This window comes from Pan paniscus, chromosome 20 (genome assembly GCF_029289425.2).
Source record: "Pan paniscus chromosome 20, NHGRI_mPanPan1-v2.0_pri, whole genome shotgun sequence".
NCBI lineage: Eukaryota > Metazoa > Chordata > Mammalia > Primates > Hominidae > Pan > Pan paniscus.
In genome coordinates, this window is record NC_073269.2 from 27,937,477 (window position 1) to 27,955,926 (window position 18,450).

Below are 18,450 nucleotides of genomic sequence, written 5' to 3' on the forward strand. Positions count from 1 at the left end.
TAAAATAAAATAAAAAAATTATAGTCAGGCATGTTGGCTCATGCTTATAATCCCAGCACTTTGGGGGAGCAAGTAATGAAGACTGTTTAAGCCCAGGAATTCGAGACCAGCCTGGGCAACATGGCAAAAACACATGTCTAAAAAAAATTTAAAAATTAACTGAGCATGGTAGCCTGCACATTTAGTACCAGCTATTCAGGAGGCTGAGGGAGGAAAATTGCATGAGCCCAGAAGTCGAGGCTGCAGTGAGCCCTCATTGAGCCACTTCACTCTATTCTGGGTGACAGAAACCTTTTCTAAACAAAACAAAACAGCCAAAACATAGAAAGTTAAACTTACGGGGTTTTGTGTTTTTTTGTTTTTGTTTGTAATTATTATTACTTCCAAAGTTTTTAAGGTACAGGTGATGTTTGGTCACATGGATAAGTTCTTTTGTAATCATTTCTAAGATTTAGGTGCACCCATCTCCCAAGCAGTGTGCACTGTACCCAATATGTAGTCTTTTATCCCTCACCCCTCTCTCCCGCCCTTTCTGCTGAGTACCCAGAGTCCATTACATAATTCTTATGCCTTTGCATTCTCATAGCTTAGTTCCCACTTATAAGTGAGAACATACAATGCTTGATTTTTTATTGCTGAGTTACTTAGAATAATGGTCTCCAACTAAATCGAGATTGCTGCAAATGCTATTATTTTATTCCTCGTTAGGGCTGAGTAGTATGCATTGGTATATATATGCCACATTTTCTTTTTCCACTCATTAGCTGATGGGCATTAGGCTGCTTCCATATTTTTGCAATTGCAAATTGTGCTGCTATAAACATGTGTGTGCAAGTGTCTTACGCATATAATTTCTTTTTCTTCATGTAGATACGCAGTAGTAGAATTGCTTAATCAAATGGTAGCTTTACTTTTATTTAATGAATCTCCATACTGTTTTTCATAGTGGTTGTACTAGTTTACATACCCACCAGCAGTGAAAAAGTATTCTTTTTTCACCACAGCCATGCCAACACGTATTATTTTTTGATGTTTTAATCATGGCCGGTTTTGCAGGAATATATTGGTTTGGTTCAGAAAGGCGGGACAACTCAAAGCGGGCGGCTTCCAGGTAAATTTAAATATTTTGTAGTTGACAAATGGTGGAATCTGAAGACCTGGGATCAATGAAAGGGAAGGTTTAGGTTAAGGTAAAGGATTGTGGAGACCAAGTTTTATTGTACAGAGGAATCTCTCAGATAGGTGAATTAAAAGAGAGAGCAGTTTGTAAAATGTTTCTTATTAGACCTAAACGGGTGCCTGGCTCTTAGTTGATTATCTCCTGGATCTGCAAAGAAAAAAAGGAAAACAAAAGGGGAAGGGGATTCTCTACAAGGCCTAGGCATGAGAGGAGAGTCACATCAAGTTAAGTACTGGGCCACGTGACATATCACAATCCCCATGTGGACACATTCCAGTAAGACAACACCTAGGTGCTGGGCCCAGGAACATATGACTGTGTCTTTTATAGGCAAACACAGGGTAGAAGAGGGGAGGGGATAACATCAAACATCTGATGGGCCAAGAGATATGTCACAATGCCCCCTGTGGGCAGGGTCCAGGCTGGAGACACATATCACCTTGGCGTTGGGCCCATGAATATGTGACAGTGCCTTCTGAGGGCAGGCCCAAGGCAAAAGAGTAACATCATTATGCGGCTGGGCCCAGTGGTTTGTTACAATCTCTGCTGCAGTTGAAACCTAGAAAGAAGAGAAGAATCAGGCCAGGTGCAGTGGCTCATGCCTGTAATTCCAGTACTTTGGGAGGCCGAGGCAGGAGGATCACCTGAGGTTAGAAGTTCGAAACCAGCCTAGCCAACATGGCGAAACCCTGTCTCTACTATAAATACAAAAATTAGCCGGGCGTGGTGGCACATGCCTTTAATCCCAGCTACTCGGGAGGCTAAGTCAGGACAATCGCTTCAACCTAGGAGGCAGAGGCTGTAGTGAGCTGAAATCATGCCGCTGCACTCCAGCCTGGGCAACAGAGTGAGACTCCATTTCGAAAAAAAAAAAAAAAAAAAGGAAAGAAAAGAAAAGAAGAGTTACACCAGCTAGGTGTATTGGGCCTAGCAATATGTCACAAGTTGTTTTGTGAGAAGGAACTAAGCAGTAAAAGGGAGTCATATTACCTGGGTGATGAGCACAGAGATATGTGACAATGGCTCCTGCAGGCAGAACCCAAACAAGAGAGTGACATTACCTGGGTTTTAGACCCAGCAATATGTCACAGTGACCCATGTGGGCAAAGCAGAGGCAGGAGAGTAACATAACCTAGTGGGGAGGGCAGCAATATTTCACAATTTTCATTGTGGACGGCACCAAAGCAGGAGAGAAAACTCCCATCACTTGGGTGCAAGGCCCAGTGATATGTCACGATGCCCCATATAAAAACACAGAGGCAAGAAAATAGAGTCACATCACCTAGTTTCTGGTACAGTGATATGTCACGATTCCATCTATGGGTTAAATCCAGGCAGGAGAGTAAACTCACTCAGGTTCTACACAGAGGCATGTGTCACAATCACATGTGCAGAAAGATCCAAGATGAGATTAACAATCCTGTACCTATTCCGCTTCTGTGTGCAGCAGCAAGGCAGAAGAGGAGACTCACATTACCTGGGTGTAAGGCTCTGAGATATGTTACAATGTCTTTTTCGAGTAGCACCAAGGCAGAAGAATAGAGTTACATCACTTAGGCGCTGGGTGCAGCAGTGTGGCACAATCCTATTTGTGGGCCGGGCCAATTCTGAAGAATCACATTACTCAGGTGCTGGGCAGAAGTGTGCGTCAAAATCACACCTGAAGGAAAGACCAGAGATGAGATTAACAATCCTGTACGTACCCTAATTCTTGGTATGAGAGTCAACACCTCCTGTATGTTGGGTCTAAGTACATAAGTCACAATTTTTAGAATGAGCTGAATCACTGAATGAGAGACTCAATCCCTCTTACTGGCTGTGTCACCTTAGTGGAATCAGACAAACAGGTGTGTTCAATCTTGGTCTGAAAGTCACCAACTTACCTTTGGACTGGATTCACTTATGAGTAAATTTTACAACTTGCAACTGTCTCTGCATATGAGATTCAGAATTTCCAGTGGACCGTTCTTGTGAAAAGATGATAATCTTTACTGTCGACTGGGTATACAGGAATGTCAAAACCTCAACTGTACACTGAGTCTAGCTAGAATACTCTCTGTACCAACCGAGGATTTATAAGGTATGCATGAGAGTCACAATCTTTTGTGACTAGGAGACATTTGTGCTGGTATGGGCCCATGATCGTACCTGTGGCTCTATGCTCAGATAAGAGAGTCAACATCTCTGTAATGGCTGGGTCCAGATATGAGAGTTGTCACCTGTCTATAAGCTAGGCTAATGAGTCACCACCTCATGTTGCCTGATGTTCACATATGACAGTCACAATTTTAACTCTGCACTGCATCCACATGTAAGATTTAAGACCTCACCAGTAGGCTCTGTCCATGGATGAGGGTGACAATCTTAACAATTGGCAAACTGTGCAAATATAAAACAATCTCCTGTTTTCTGGACCCTGTTATGACACTTTCTGGAGCACTGGAGGGCTTTATACAATATGGGAGAGACTGTAATTTTCTTTAACCTTCCTACAAAGGGGAGAGCCAGAATCTTACCCATTTTCCTAAGCCCACGTAAGAGAGATAGTATGTCTCCTATTGGCTGATTTCAGATATGAGAGTCAACATTGCACCAATGATCTGAACAAAGATATATGTCACAATCTCCCCTGTGGATAGGGAGAGAGCAGGAGACTTATATCATCTGCGTAATAGGCCAGGTATATGTCACAATCTTCTCTGAGAACAGGCACAAGGCAGAAGAGTTAAAAACTGGGTGCTTAGGCGTATAAATTTTCTCCTGAAATCAGGGCACAGAGAGTAGAGTCACATTACCTGGGTGCTGAGACCAGAGATATGTCACAATGCTCCCTATGAGCAAAGCTCAGGCAGGAGAAACACATCACTTGATTTCTGTGCCAGAAGATGTGTCACAATCTCTCATATGAGGAAAGCCTTCGTAGAAAAGGAGAGTCACATCAAATAGTTGATGCTCTTAAAGATATGTCACAATGCTCTGTTGTCAGGGTCCATACGGAAGACTCATGCCACCTTGTTGCTGGGCCCAGCAATATGTCACAATGCCTTTTCAGGTACAGGCCAAGGCAGAACAGTAATGTCACATTGGCGTAGAGCCCCACAATATGTCTCAGTCTTCCTTGCTAGCAGAACCTATGATGGAAGAAGAATCACACTTGTTTGGTACTGAGCCACATGATATGTCGCAACTCCCCCTGTGAGCAGGGACCAGGCAGGAGAAGAAAGTCACATCATGTGGGTGAGGTGTGAAAATATATGTCACAATGCTCCTTGTGGGCAGTAGAGTTGCATTACCAGGGTGTATGTCCCAGCAATATGTCACAATTGCTTATGTGGTCAGGTGACAGGTAGGAGAGTCAAAAAACCTGGGTGTGGGGCCCAGAGATATGTGACAATGCATTCTGTGGGCAGTGCCAAGGCAAAGGAGACTCACATCACCTAAGTGCAAGACCCAGCAATATGTCACAATGCCCCCTGTGAGCAGCACCAATGCAGAAAAAGAGAGTCAGTTCTGGGTTCAGCTATATGTCACTATTCCATCTGTAGGCAAGACAGTCAGATCACTCAGGTGCTGGGCAGAGAAATATGTTCCAAGTAAACCTGTGAGAAGGTGCAGGGATCAAATTAACAATCCCACACATGTTCCGGTTTTAGGTATAGGAGGTTAACCCTTCCTATATGTTGTATCTAAGGACAGGAGTTACAATCTCAACAGTAGACAAAATTTGTACCTAACAGCCCATACTCCTGCCGTGGACTTTGTCTAATTAGTGAAGTCACAGCCTCATAGGCGTGCTGATTCTTGCTCTGAATGTCACCAACTCACCTGTGGACTGGATCCAAATATGAGAGTCAATTTTTCCACCTTTGACTTCCTCTATGTGTGAGATTCAGAACTCACAATGATGATGTGTACTGTTTGATGGGTGTTCATATAATGGTAAAAGTCTCCTCTGTGTGCTGGGTCTTGTTAGCACACTTTTTTTCTTTTTTTTTTGAGATGGAGTCTCACAATGTCGCCTGGGCTGGAGTGCAGTGGTGCGACCTTGGCTCACTGCAACTTCTGCTTCCCGAGTTCAAGCGATTCTCCTGCCTCAGCCCCCGGAGTAGCTGAAATTACAGGCGCCTGTGAGGGATCAGTCAGAATGGTAAGAAAAACTATAGGGAAAGGACGCAAACCTTCTGAAAGTTCGGAAGGTTCTGCAAAGACCCAGGGGAGAATAGCTGAAGGCAGCTGCTTTATAACCCTGAGGCAGAGGGCCAGGACTAGGTACAGTGGAGTGTAGGGGAATTTATCTTAAACAGGCTTGTTTACTTATATTGACCAGGAACTGACCTTTGATCATCCACGGGAGTGATGACCCCTGAAAGGAGAACAATAAATGTTAATTACCTGCAGGTTGTGTTTGCTCCAGGTTTTTGGCATTGTGCCTGCACTGAAAGAAAGCAAGCAGCTCCAGCTTCTTGGGGCAGCTCTCTGGCCACTAGAGGCAGGCCATTATCTAGCTGCTGTTACACTGCATACCTGTGTCTGAGTACTAATTCTATCCATCAGCCAGGGCCTGCAGGAAAGGCCCAGTAGGCGGCCACATCCATGCTCAGCTGATTTTTTGCAATTTTAGTAGAGGCAGGTTTTCACCATGTTGGCCAGGCTTGTCTCAAACTCCTGACTCATGATCTACCTGCCTCAGCCTCCCAAAGTGCTGGGATAACAGGCATGAGCCATGGCGCCCAGCTAGTACACTCTCTATACTACTCAAAGGCTTTATCCAGTATAAATAAGAGTCACAATTTACTCTAAAGTCATGTTTGTAAGCACCCATGACCATACTTGTGGCTCTAAGCCCAGGTATTAGAGCCAACATCTCTCCAGTTGGTACGGTTTATATAGTAGAGTCCTCATCTGCTATGTTCTGAGTTTAGAAGTGTGTCACCATCTCAACTGTGGCCGGAGGCTCATATATGACAGTCACAATTCCAACTCTGGACAGTGTTTGCATTTGAGATTCAAGACCTCAGCAATGGGCTCTTTTCATGTGTAAGGGTGATAATCCTAATGGTTGGTGAGGTGTGCATATAAGAAACAATCTCACCTTTGTGCTGTGTGCCCTGGGATAACACTCTTTGTAACACTCGAGGGCATTATATGATATGTTGGAGGGTGGCAATTCTGTATGACCTTCATAAAAAGAGAAGACCAAGAATGTGACTCATTTTTCTAAGTCAAGCTATGAGAGACAGTATTTCTTCTAATAGCTGACTAGAGGTATGAGAGTCATCATTACACTTATAAGCTGACTACAGTACATGCCTCCATTTAACCTGTAGGTAGAGAGTTAGCAGGAGAGTCACATCACCTGGGATTTCAGCCAAGGGTATCTCACAATCTTCCCTGAGGGAAAGAACCAAGCAGGAATATCACATCACCTGGGTGCTCAGCCAGGGATATGTTACAATTCTCTCCTGAAAGCACAGCATAGGCAACAGAGTCACAACACCTAAGTGCTGAGCTCAGCATTATGTCACAATGCTCCCTGGGGGCAAGACAGAGGCAGGAGAGCCACATCACCTGGTGTCTGCTTCCAGGGAGAAGTCGCAATCTTTCCTGTGCAGGGCAGGTTGCAGGCAAGAAGTGTCACATCTTTTAGGTCATGGATGCAGATATATGTCACAAGGTCACTGTGGGCACAGCCCAGGCAGGAGCATGCAATCTCATAGGTAGTGGGCCTAGTAATATTTACAATACCAAAAATATGTGAGGCTGAGGAAAAACAGGAGAATTGCAACACCTAGTTGCTGGGTCTAGTGATATGCCACAATCCTCCCTTGCCCTCTGTGAAAATGCCTTCTGTGAAATAAGAATAGACTCACATTACCTAAATGCTGGGTCCAGCAATGAAGCACAATCCCATCTGTACACTGGGTCCAGGCAGGAGAGTCAAATTACTCAGGTGCTAAAAAAAGGTGTATGTCACAAACACAGCTGAATTAAGGTTGAGGTATGAGATTAACAATTTCACACATTTTTTAGTTCTAGCTGAGACATAATTCCCTCTGTATCTTGGGTGTAAGTACCTGAGTGACAATCTCAATGATAGTCTGAATTTGCGTATGAGAACCTCATTCCCTCCTGCAAATTGTGTCATTTTAGCGAAGTCACCGACTCACAGGTGTGCTGAATCTTGGTGTCAGAGACACTAACATCTCTATGGATCGAATTCACATATGAGATTCAATTTTCCAACTTTTGACTGCATCTGCATAAGAGCTTCAGAACCTCAACAGTGAGCTGTGTTTATGTGGCAAGATGACAGTCTTTACTGTTGGCAGGCTATGCATATGAGTGTCACAACCTCCCCTGTGTGCTGAGTTCTGTTAGGACATTCTCTGTACCTCTTGACAACTTTACACAGTATGTGACAGAGTGTTAATTCTTTATGACCTTCATACAAAGAGGAGACCCAAGACATTACTCATTTTCCTGACCCTGGCTATGAGAGATAGTGTATCTGCTATTGGTTTTTTCGAAGTATGAAAATCATTATTGCACCTTTAAGTTTGGACAAGATATGCATCACAATCCCACCAATGAAAAGGGACTGACTAGTAGACTCACAGCACCTGCATTTTGGGGCAGTGATATGTCAGAATCTCCTCTGAGGGCAGGGACAGGGCAGAAGTGTCACACCACCTGGGTGCTCAATTAGGGATACGTTACAATCTCCTCCTGAAAGCAGAATACAGTCAGCAGTCACATCACCTGGATGCTAGGCCCAGTGATATGTTACAATGATCTGTGGGCAAGGACCAGGAAGGAAAAACACATCACCTGATTGCTGAGAACAGTGATTCATCACAATCTTTCCAGTGGTGAGGGTGCAGGCAGAAAAGGGGGGTTAAATCTCAAAGATAATGGGTACAAAGATATATCAAAAGGCCACTTATGTGCTGGGCTCAGGCAGAAGCTTCCCATCTCATGTCTGTTGAACTCAATGGTACATCACTATATCCAAAATATGCCAGAAACAAGAAAAATAAAAGGGTCACATCACCTAGGTGATGGAAAGGAGACATGTCATAATACTTCCGTGGGCAGTTCCCATGTCATAAAGTTGTATCACCTAAGTGCTGAATCCAGGCATATGTCACAACACACAATGCATTCAGGGCTTAGGCAGAAGAGGAGAGTCATAACACATAGGTGGTGAGTCCAGCAACACATCACAAATCCCTGCTTGGGCAAAGCCATAGAAAAGAGTCGCATCACCTATGTACTGGGCTCAGTAATGTGTCACACTACCCCCTTAGGAGGAGGGCCCATGCAAGAGAGTCACATCACCTATGTAACGGGTTCAGCAATATGTCACAGTACCCATTCTGGCGCAAAAGAGTCACATCTTCTAAATTATGGGCAACAGAGCCAGGCTCCATCTCAAAAAAAATAGAGTCACATCACCTAATAAGCGGTCTCAGAGATAAGACACCATGGCCCTCATGGGTAGGGCTCAGGAAGAAGTGTGAAGTCACATAACCTTTGAGCTGGGCCCAGCTATGTGTCAAAATTACTTCAGTGGGCAGGGCCCAGACCTAAGAAGAGTCATATCATGTAGGTACTTGGCCAAGCAATATGCCACAATCCCCACTGTGGACAGGTCCCAGGAGAAGAGTCACACAATCTCAGCAATTGGCCCAGATATATCTTACAGTGACTTTTGGGAGCCAGCAGAAGAATCTACCACCTGTATGCTAAACTCAGCAATAAGTCACTCTCTCTACTATGGGCAAGGCCCAGGCAGAAAAGGAGAGTCAAATCACCTTGGTGCTGGGCCCAAAGATATGTCACAATCTCTTTTTAGGCAATGTCCAGGTAAGAGAGTAGAGTCACATAAAATAGTCAAAAAGGGCCAAGCGAAATGGCTCACCCCTATAATTCCAGCACATTGGGAGGTTGAGTCGGGCAGATCGGCTGAGGTCAGGGGTTTGAGACCAGTCTGGCCAACATGGTGATACCTCGTCTCTACTAAAAATACAAAAATTAGCCAGGCGTGGTGGTGCACACCTGTAACCTCAGCTACTCAGGAGGCTGAGGCAGGAGAATCACTTGAACCCAGGAGGCAAAGGTTGAAGTGAGTTGAGATCACACCACTGCACTCCAGCCTGGGTGACAGAGTGAGACTCTGTCTCAAAAATAAAATTAAAATAAATAACATAAAATAAATAAAATAGTCAAAGGGCCCCAGATATGTTACAATACACCTTGTAGGCAGGGTCCAGGCAGGAGACTCATATCACATTTGTTCTGGGCCCCGCAATATATCACCATACCTTCTGAGGGCAGTGCCATGACAAAAGAGTACTGTCACCTTAGTATTAGGCCTAGTGACATTTCACAATATCCCCTGCAGGCAAAACACAGGAAGAGGAGAAAAGTCACATTAGCTAGGTGCTGAGCCCAGTGATATGTCACAATCCCTTCTGTGAGCAGGGGCCAGGCAGGAGAAGAGAGTCACATTACCTGTGTGATGGGTGCAGGGTTATATCACAATGTCCGCTGTAGGCAGGACCGAGGCAGTGGAGTTACATCACCTGGGTGTTGGACCCAGCAATATGTCACAATGGCCTACATGGGCAGGGCCCAGGCAGGAGACTCACATAACCTATGTGTGGGGCCCAGCAATATGACACAATGCCCCCTGTGAAAGAGCCAGGCTGGAGAGAAGATTCACACCACCTGGGTACAAGACCCAGTGATATGTCACAATGCCCACTGTGGGAAGTGCCAAAGCAGTAGAACAGTTACATCACTTTGGTGCTGGGTCCAGTGATATGTCACAATCCCTTCTGTAAGCTGGGCAGGAGCATCAACTCACTCTGGTGTCGGGTAAAGTCATATGTCATAATTACACTATCAAAAATGTTCAGGGATGAGATTATACATCTGGACTGGGAAGAATCAACACATCAAAAATATGACCAGGCCGGGCGCAGTGGCTCCCGCCTGTAATCCCAGCACTTTGGGAGGCCGAGGCTGGCGGATCACCTGAGGTCGGGAGTTTGGACCAGCCTGACCAACATGGAAAAACCCCGTCTCTACTAAAAATACAAAATTAGCCAGTGTGCTGGCACATGCCTATAATCCCAGCTACACGGGAGGCTGAGGCAGGAGATTTGCTTGAATCCAGGAAGCGGAGATTGTGGTGAGCCGAGATTGCGCCATTGCGCTCCAGCCTGGGCAATGAGAGTGAAACTCCATCTCAAAAAAAAAAAAAAAAAAAAAAATGACCAGACCAGGCATAGTGCCTCATGCCTGTAATCCCAGCAGTTTGGGAGGCCAAGGCGGGAGAATATCTGGAGCCCAGGATTTTGAGACTATCCTGGGGGCCACATGGTGAGACAACACCTATATTAAAAAATAATAATTACAGTTAAAAAAATATATATATATATATGACCAGCGCCTGAAAAACATAGCAAGAACACATCTCTACTGAAAAAAAAAAAAATAGATGATTGATTGGTAGACAGAGAGACACACAGATAGACAGATAGATAGATATAGATAGAACCAGTCATGGTGGCTCACGCCTGTAAGCTCAGTAATTTGAGAGGTCTAGGCCAGCACATCGTCTGACTGCAGGAGTTTGAGATCAGCCTGGAAAACATGATGGGACCCTATCTCTACAAAAATAAAAAGTAAAATATACAAAATAAAGCGCCAGTGTGGTGGCGCATGCCTTTAGTCCCAGCTACTGAGAAGTGGGGTGTCTGAGATGGGAGGATCACCTGAGCCCAGGGAGGTCGAGGCTGCAGTGAGCTGTGATCATGCACCTGCACTTTAGCCTGGGTGAAAGAAATCTAAAACAACAGCAACTTCAGTGTACGGGAAGGAGCAAGAGAGACAAAGAGAAAAAAAGAAAAAAACAACAGAACTCAATGTACTGTGAAAACAAACTCAAAGTGGTGCTAAAAAAAAAAAAAAAAAAGGAAAAGAAAAAGAAACAGAAAGATCCTGAGAGCCCCAGCTATTTGGGAGGCCAAAATAAGAGGATCAGCTGGATGAGCCTAGGAAGGTAAAGAGTGCAGTGAGCCATCATTGAACTCCTCTGCTGGACCGAAGCTGTACTGTCCCGGTGAGAGCCATCTGGTCCACCGTAAACATTTCCAGCTGGCAACCAAGTCCTACGCTCGTGGCCCACATCCTGTACATCTGGCAGCCAGAAAGAGAAGCCAGCTGGTGGTGGAGGCAGAAGCAGAAGCCCACTGTGTCTACCCTGCAGGCCACATGTGGCACTTGCGGCCTGAAGCTGTCCCTGTTGGAACCTTATTTCCCCCAAGGCGGCCCACCTCCGCAGCCAGCCTCTAAGTCTGCCGACCTTCCTTCCTAAGCTTTGAATCCCTGGTCCACCCAAACGAGAGGCCAGCAGCCACAACTACTGGCCACAGCTCGCCACCCACATCTGGTCACCCGGCGGCCAGACCGAGAAGCCACTGTGTCCACCCTGCAGGCCATGTGTGGCACTCGCCCCTGAAAACGTCCCTCTGGCGTCTAAGTCTGCGAGCTTCCCATCACTCCCTGGGTGACAGAGTGAGACTCCATCTCGGAAAAAAAAAAAAAAAAGGAAGATGGGGAAGAAGGAAGGGAGGGAGGGAGGAAGAGAGGAAAAGGAAGAATGAAAAGGAAAAAGAAGAAGAAAATAGAACAGGACAGAGCATGGTGGCTCAAACCTGTAATCTCAAAACTTTGGGAAGCTGAAATGGGAGAATTGCTTGAGCACAGAATTTTGACACCAGCCCTGGGAACACAAAGCAGAAGGAAAGGAGGAAGGAGAGAAGAAAGAAAGGTAGGAAGGAAGGAAAAATAAAACCAAAAAAGTTCAGGGAACATCACTCGCACTGATGATCAAAGGTCAGTTCCTGGTCAATAAAAGTAAACAAGCCTGTTTAAGATAAATTCCCCTATACTCTGTTGTACCTACTCCTTGCCCTCTGCCTCAGGCTTATAGAACAGCTGCCTTCAGCTATTCTCCCAGGAGGCTTTGCAAAACCTTCCGACTAGAAATACAAAAATTAGGTGGGCGTCGATGTGCCTGCTTGTAGTCCCAACTACTAGGGAGGCTGTGGCAGGAGAATGGCTTGAATCTGAGAGACTGAGGTTGCAGTGAGCCGAGATCATGCCACTGTACTACAGCGTAACAGAATGAGACCCTGGCTCAAAAATAAAATAAAATAAAATAAAAATAAATAAATAAATAAATAACTTCTTACCTAAATCTAGATTCATCATATTTTACAAAATCTAGAAACAACCTCAGAACAATAACAACTCCATTCCCAGAAAGAGCCTCCCAACCCCACCTTTGTGCCAATCCCAACTGCATCTGCCTGTGGATTTCAAGGTTTTCAAGGCTCTGTGGCTTCTCTAAGTATAAAGGCTCTGTCCATGGCTATTGTGAGCAGGCCAGGACATCTGCAGGGGAGGCTCCTCAGGCAGAACAGCTGCTTTTTCAATGATCTCCCTTTGCAGGCAAAACTATCCTTAGCTTGCAGTCACTGAGTTCAGGCTTCTACTTCCCAGTCAGGATTATTCACTTAGTTTGAAATAAGAAAATGACCAATGTATGGCCAGACATGATGGCTCACGCCTGTAATTGCAGCACTTTGGAAGGCTGAGGCAGGTGGATCACTTGAGGTCAGGAGTTCGAGACCAGCCTGGCAAACATGGTGAAACCCTATCTCTACTAAAAACACAAAAATTAGCCGGGTGTGGTGGCATGCGCCTGTAATCCCAGCTATTCAGAAGGCTGAGGCACGAGATTCCCTTAAACCTGGGAGGCGCAGGTTGCAGTGAGCCAAGATCGTGCCACTGCACTCCAGCCTGGGTGATAGAGTGAGACTCAGTCTCAAAAATAAATAAATAATAATAATGAAAAAAAATGACCAATGTTTCAAAAAAGTGCAAAATCACTCCAACACACTGTTTATAGAATAGTGTAAGGAAATTGTAAAACTTAAATTTTCAACTACAATATAAAAAGCTTAAGTAAGGCTGGGCATGGTGGCTCACACTTGTAATCCCAGCACTTTGGAGGGCCGAGGCAGGAGGATCACCTGAGGTCAGGAGTTCGAGACCAGCCTGGCCAACATGGTGAAACCCATCTCTACTAAAAATACAAAAATTAGATGAGTGTGGCAGCTGGCAACTGTAATCCCAGCTACTAGGGAGGCTGAGGCAGGAGAATCGCTTGAATTCAGGAGGCAAAGGTTGTACTGAGCCGAGATTGTGCCAATGCACTCCAGCCTGGGCAACAGAGCAAGATTCCATCTCAAAAAAAAAAAAGTATCTGTCCTTTTCAGATGATAAACATCTCATTTAACTATTTCCACGATAGATAATTTAATAAACAATCATATGTGAACATTTCTAGAAGATGTCAAGTTCCATCTCATAAAATTTAGCATTAAACTTGGACATCTAGACAACAGAATACAGAACAGAGATTATCCACTGTTACAAATTCTAGACACCACAAAAAAGAGGAGCTGATGGTTTGAGAAATATATACAATGCACCAATTAATCTATCACATTTGCTTGTGGAAATATATTCACTTTGTATAGCCATAATGAAAAAAAGATTTTTCCTATTTCTTTTCTCTGGTAGCATTCCCAAAGCAAAGCCCTGGGGTTCTATTTAAAATCATGCAACCAGGAAAAGCAGACATGAGAAACTTACTACACTCACTCTGGAGAAGATAAAGGTAAATAAGAATCTTTAATACATAAAATATATGAGTAGATTTTTCTGAAATATACCTTTCATAGTCTGACTTTTTAAACATCTTTTAAACTCTTCTGATAAAATATAAGTTACAGTTATTAAAAAACTGAAATAGAAATAAGTGAAAAAATCTTTCCAAGGTAAAAAACTCAGGAAGAGGCACATGCCACAATGCCTGACTAATGTTTTTGTATTTTTAGTAGAGACGGGGTTTCACCATGTTGGCCAAGCTGGAAATAATTTTTTACTCTGGGGCCAGGTGTGGTGGCTCATGCCTGTAATTCCAGCTACTTGGGAGGCTGAGGTGAGAGAATCGCTTAAAGGCAGAGGGAGACTGAGGTGAGAGAATCGCTGGGAGGCAGAGGTTGCAGTGAGCTGAGACTGCACCACTGCACTTTAGCCTGGGCAACAGAGAAAGACTGTCTCAAAAAAAAAGCATACTCTGCACTAGCAGCATTAACACAAAAAGTTCTAGTAAACCCTGACACCCACTCAAATGTCACCTCCTCTATAAAGCCCTCCTTGATTTTCCCAGTGCTATGTCACTGGCAGAATTGATCACTATTACCATTTAGCTCCTCAATACTTTATAAGTCTTTTTATGTACAAGGGTTATTCTCCAGAATAAATTAATCATTTACACACCTATCCATGCTAATGAACTATAAACTCCTATGGGGCAGGTATGTTGAACCCTGTTCATCTGTGTAATCCAAATGTTTGATACTTAATAGGTGTCATATACACATAAAATCAAAATGCTGTCAGGGAATTACTGGAAAAGCTACCAAATTCTTTTTTTTTTTTTAACTTTTAAGGTCAAGGGTATATGTTCAAGTTTTTTACATAGGTAAACATGTGTCATGGGGGTTTGTTGTGCAGATTATTTCATCACCCAAGTATTAAGGCCTAGTACCCATTAGGTATTTTTCCTGATCCTCTCCCTCCTCCAATAGGCCCCAGTATGTGTTCTTCCCCTCTATGGGCCCATGTGTTCCCATCATTTGACTCTCACTTATAAGTGAGAATATGTAGTAGTTTGTTTTGCTTTTTTTTTTTTTTTTTTTTTGAGATGGAGTTTCGCTCTTGTCACCCAGGCTGGAGTGCAGTGGCACTATCTCAGCTCACTGCAACCTCTGCCTTCCGGGTTCAAGAGATTCTCCTGCCTCATCCTCCTGAGTAGCTGGGATTACAGGCAACTGCCACAACGCCTGGCTAATTTTTTGTATTTTTAGTAGAGATGAGGTTTCACCATGTTGCTCAGGCTGGTATCAAACTCCTGACCTCAGATGATCCACCTGCCTTGGCCTCCCAAAGTGCTGGAATTACAGCTGTGAGCCACCGCATCCAGCTAGTATTTAGTTTTCTATTCCTCTGTTTGCTAAGAATAATGTCTTATGGCTCTATCCACGTTCCTGCAAAGGACATGATCTCATTTTTTTTTTAATGGGTGCACAGTACTCCATGGTGTATATGTACTACACTTTCTTTATCCAGTCTATCATTAATAGGCATTTAGGTTGATTCCATGTCTTTGCTATTGTGAATTGTGCTGCAATGCACATATGTATGCATGTGTCTTTATAATAGAATGATTCACATTGCTTTGGGTAAATACCCAATAATGGATTGCTAGGTCAAATGGTATTTTGTCTCTAGGTCTTCAAGGAGTTGCCACACTGTCTTCCATAATGGTTGAACTAATTTACACTCCCATCAACAGTGTATACGCGTTCCTTTGTGAAAAAATAATTTTAATTTTCTAAAAGGTTAGCTTTCTAAGACAAATGGTATGCGAGGAAATTTCCACAGGCCTAAGCCATCCAGCTGCTCTTCTGAGAGGCTACACTCTTACTCCTCAGGCTGTCCTCTAAGAGATGACCCAGGGGATGATATTCATTAGACACTCCAAGAGATATGGCCACTGTGGGCATCTTGGGTTATCCCTGACGGTTCTGAAAATCATGAACAAGAAAAGACCGGAGGGCTGCCACAAAGGGCCCTGGAATTTCTCCAAAGCAAAACTTCAACCGAAAGACCTACTAACAAGGTGTATGCACCAGGGAAGATAAAAGGACAGTCACAGAGATTTTTTTTCTTTTTAACAGTGGAGTTCCAGAGGATTATTTTCTCACGTAAAATGTTTACAGACTTCGGAGGTTGAGGCGGGTGGATCACCTGAGGTCAAGAATTCAAGAGCAGCCTGGCCAACATGAGGAAACCCCGTCTCTCCTAAAAATACAAAAATTAGCCGGGCATGGTGGTGGGAGCCTGTAATCCCAGCTACTTGGGAGGCTGAGGCATGAGAATCGCTTGAATCTGGGAGGCGGGGATTGCACTGCCCTCCAGCCTGGGCAACAAGAGTGAAACTCCATCTCCAAAAAAAAAAAAAAAAAAAAAATTGTATACAGACAACAATTATTTTAAAACCTGCCATCCACTGCTGTGTAAGAACATGATTAATAATAAAAACACTGTGTTTGAAATGTAAAATAAAGGACAAATAGTTGATAGTGTTGTAAATTGGAGAGAGGAAGTTGTTCTCATTTCCACTTTTGAGAATGTAGGAACAAAGGTGGAAATTTATAATTTGACTACAAGCCTGAGTTAAGCTAGGGTAAAAGGGTAGTGGATTAGAAGTCCTGCTTGCCATACATTAGGAAGTCACAGAGGAAAACCAGTCCTCCTGTGGAGTGTTACTTAAAAAGCAGGAAATTAGACTGAAGGGGCTCTAGTGCCCTGTGTTCATAAGTAAAAAATGTAAAACCTATCTCGAATTCACTTCTTATAAATTATTTTAGGCAGAAACAAAATTCAGGCTTAACCTGCAATTAACCTCTGATTACATAACCAGGAAATTTCTACCCGAATCATACAAATAAGGTGACTACATAACTGTAACCAATTCTTGAATTTGGTTTGCCTTCTCACACGCCCTTTGTAAAACCCTTCCCTTTTTGCCTTTCAGGTGGCCCACATATTATGGCTGGGTGCTTTCCATTTCACTAATCACTGCTCAGATAAACTCGTTAACGTTTTAACGTTGACTCCCTTTACTTTGCAAGAGAAGAGGCTGGGCGCGGTGGCTCATGCTTGTAATCTTAGCACTTTGGGAGGCCGCGGCGGGGGGATCACTTGAGTCCAGGGATTCCAGACCAGCTTCCACCATGGCGAAACCACTTCTCTACTAGAAATACAAAAATCAGCCAGGCGTGGTGGTGCAGGTCTTTAATCCCAGCTTTTCGGGGGGCTTAGGCACGAGAATCGCTTGAACCTGGGAGGCGGAGGTTGCAGTGATCACGCCATTGCACTCCAGAGCAAGACTTTGTCTCAAACAAACCAACAAAATGTTTAACAAAAGAGACTGGGAGCCCCACCGGCCACAGCTCCTCCTACGCACACACGAGTCGGGATTCTGCCCTGATGACCCGCCTGGGATCCCTGAACAATCTGGGAAATACTCGGGGCTGCGTGCAGAGCTGCCCAGGGAGCCCCAGACAGGGCGCCGCAGGGACTGGGCGGGACGCGGGGGTCATTGCGGCGGGCCCAGCCACCATCTTTCGGCCAGAGGGACCTGGGACGGAGCTGCGCCAGCAGGGACTCAGGTCGGCAACCCAGGAGCGGTGAGGAGGCCAGTCCCGTCGGTTTCTCAGCCAGCTCTCCCCTCTCGGGATGCTCAACCCCTCACACTCACCCTTTCCCACCTTCTAGAATGTCCTGGCATCTTAGCTGTGCACGTCCCAGGACCTGCAGATCACAGGGCAACAGCCTGTCACCGGCTGGGGGGAGAGGGGGGCCGAGGTGGAGGACGTTGAATAGCAGAAAGGGATCCCAAGCTCTGGCTGCAGCGAGAGACAAAAGCCCCGCCAATGCCGGATGCCACGCCCTCCTCTCCAACTGCGCCACTGATTCGGTAAAGCACCAGCACTCGCCCCGTACCACTCCCTCCACCCCCAGGAAAACAGGCTGAAGCAGGGAGTGTCAACCACAGGGAATTACAGCCAATTAAGAAGTAAGCTGAGACTTGAAATGAACTTGCTCTTTCCCTTACCTGGGTCTGCTTGTATAATGCATCTTATTTGCTACTTAAGGGTAAGAAAAGAACATTTGGACTATTTTTGTTTGTTTGAGACTGAGTTTTGCTCTTATTGCCCAGGCTTGAGTGCAATGGTGTGATCTTGTTTCACTGCAACCTCTGCCTCCCAGGTTCAAGTGATTCTCCTGCCTCAGCCTCCCGAGTAGCTAGGATTACAGGCGCATGCCACCACACCCAGCTACTTTTTGTATTTTTAGTACAGACGGGGTTTCGCCATGTTGGGCAGGCTGGTCTCGAACTCCTGACCTCAGGTGATCCTCCCACCTCAGCCTCCCAAAGTGCTGGGATTACAGGCGTGAGCCACCATGCCCAGCCCATTTTAACATATTTTAACAACTTTTTAATCATTTTGATAATGCAGGAAAGACCCTCATCCCATCCCTGAGCACCTCTCTCA

The 18,450-nt window shown here is 44.8% G+C and overlaps 1 long non-coding RNA gene across 8 annotated transcripts; it reads right to left on the reverse strand.

Moving 5' to 3' along the window:
* Positions 1-706: 706 nt before the first annotated feature.
* Positions 707-17,963, reverse strand: LOC106634094 (uncharacterized). Of its 8 annotated transcripts, XR_008622195.2 has the most exons (9): positions 17,652-17,963; positions 7,801-7,906; positions 7,056-7,133; positions 6,749-6,906; positions 5,516-5,543; positions 5,006-5,305; positions 3,976-4,311; positions 2,658-2,840; positions 707-1,157 (listed from the first exon to the last, which is right to left on the reverse strand). It is a non-coding gene; the product is annotated as an uncharacterized LOC106634094 (long non-coding RNA). The 8 variants fall into 8 exon arrangements; XR_008622192.2 differs by lacking the exon at positions 707-1,157 and having other exon boundaries at positions 2,449-2,840; positions 17,662-17,963; XR_004668055.2 differs by lacking the exon at positions 707-1,157 and having other exon boundaries at positions 2,449-2,840; positions 5,006-5,289.
* Between the last annotated feature and the right edge of the window lie 487 nt (positions 17,964-18,450).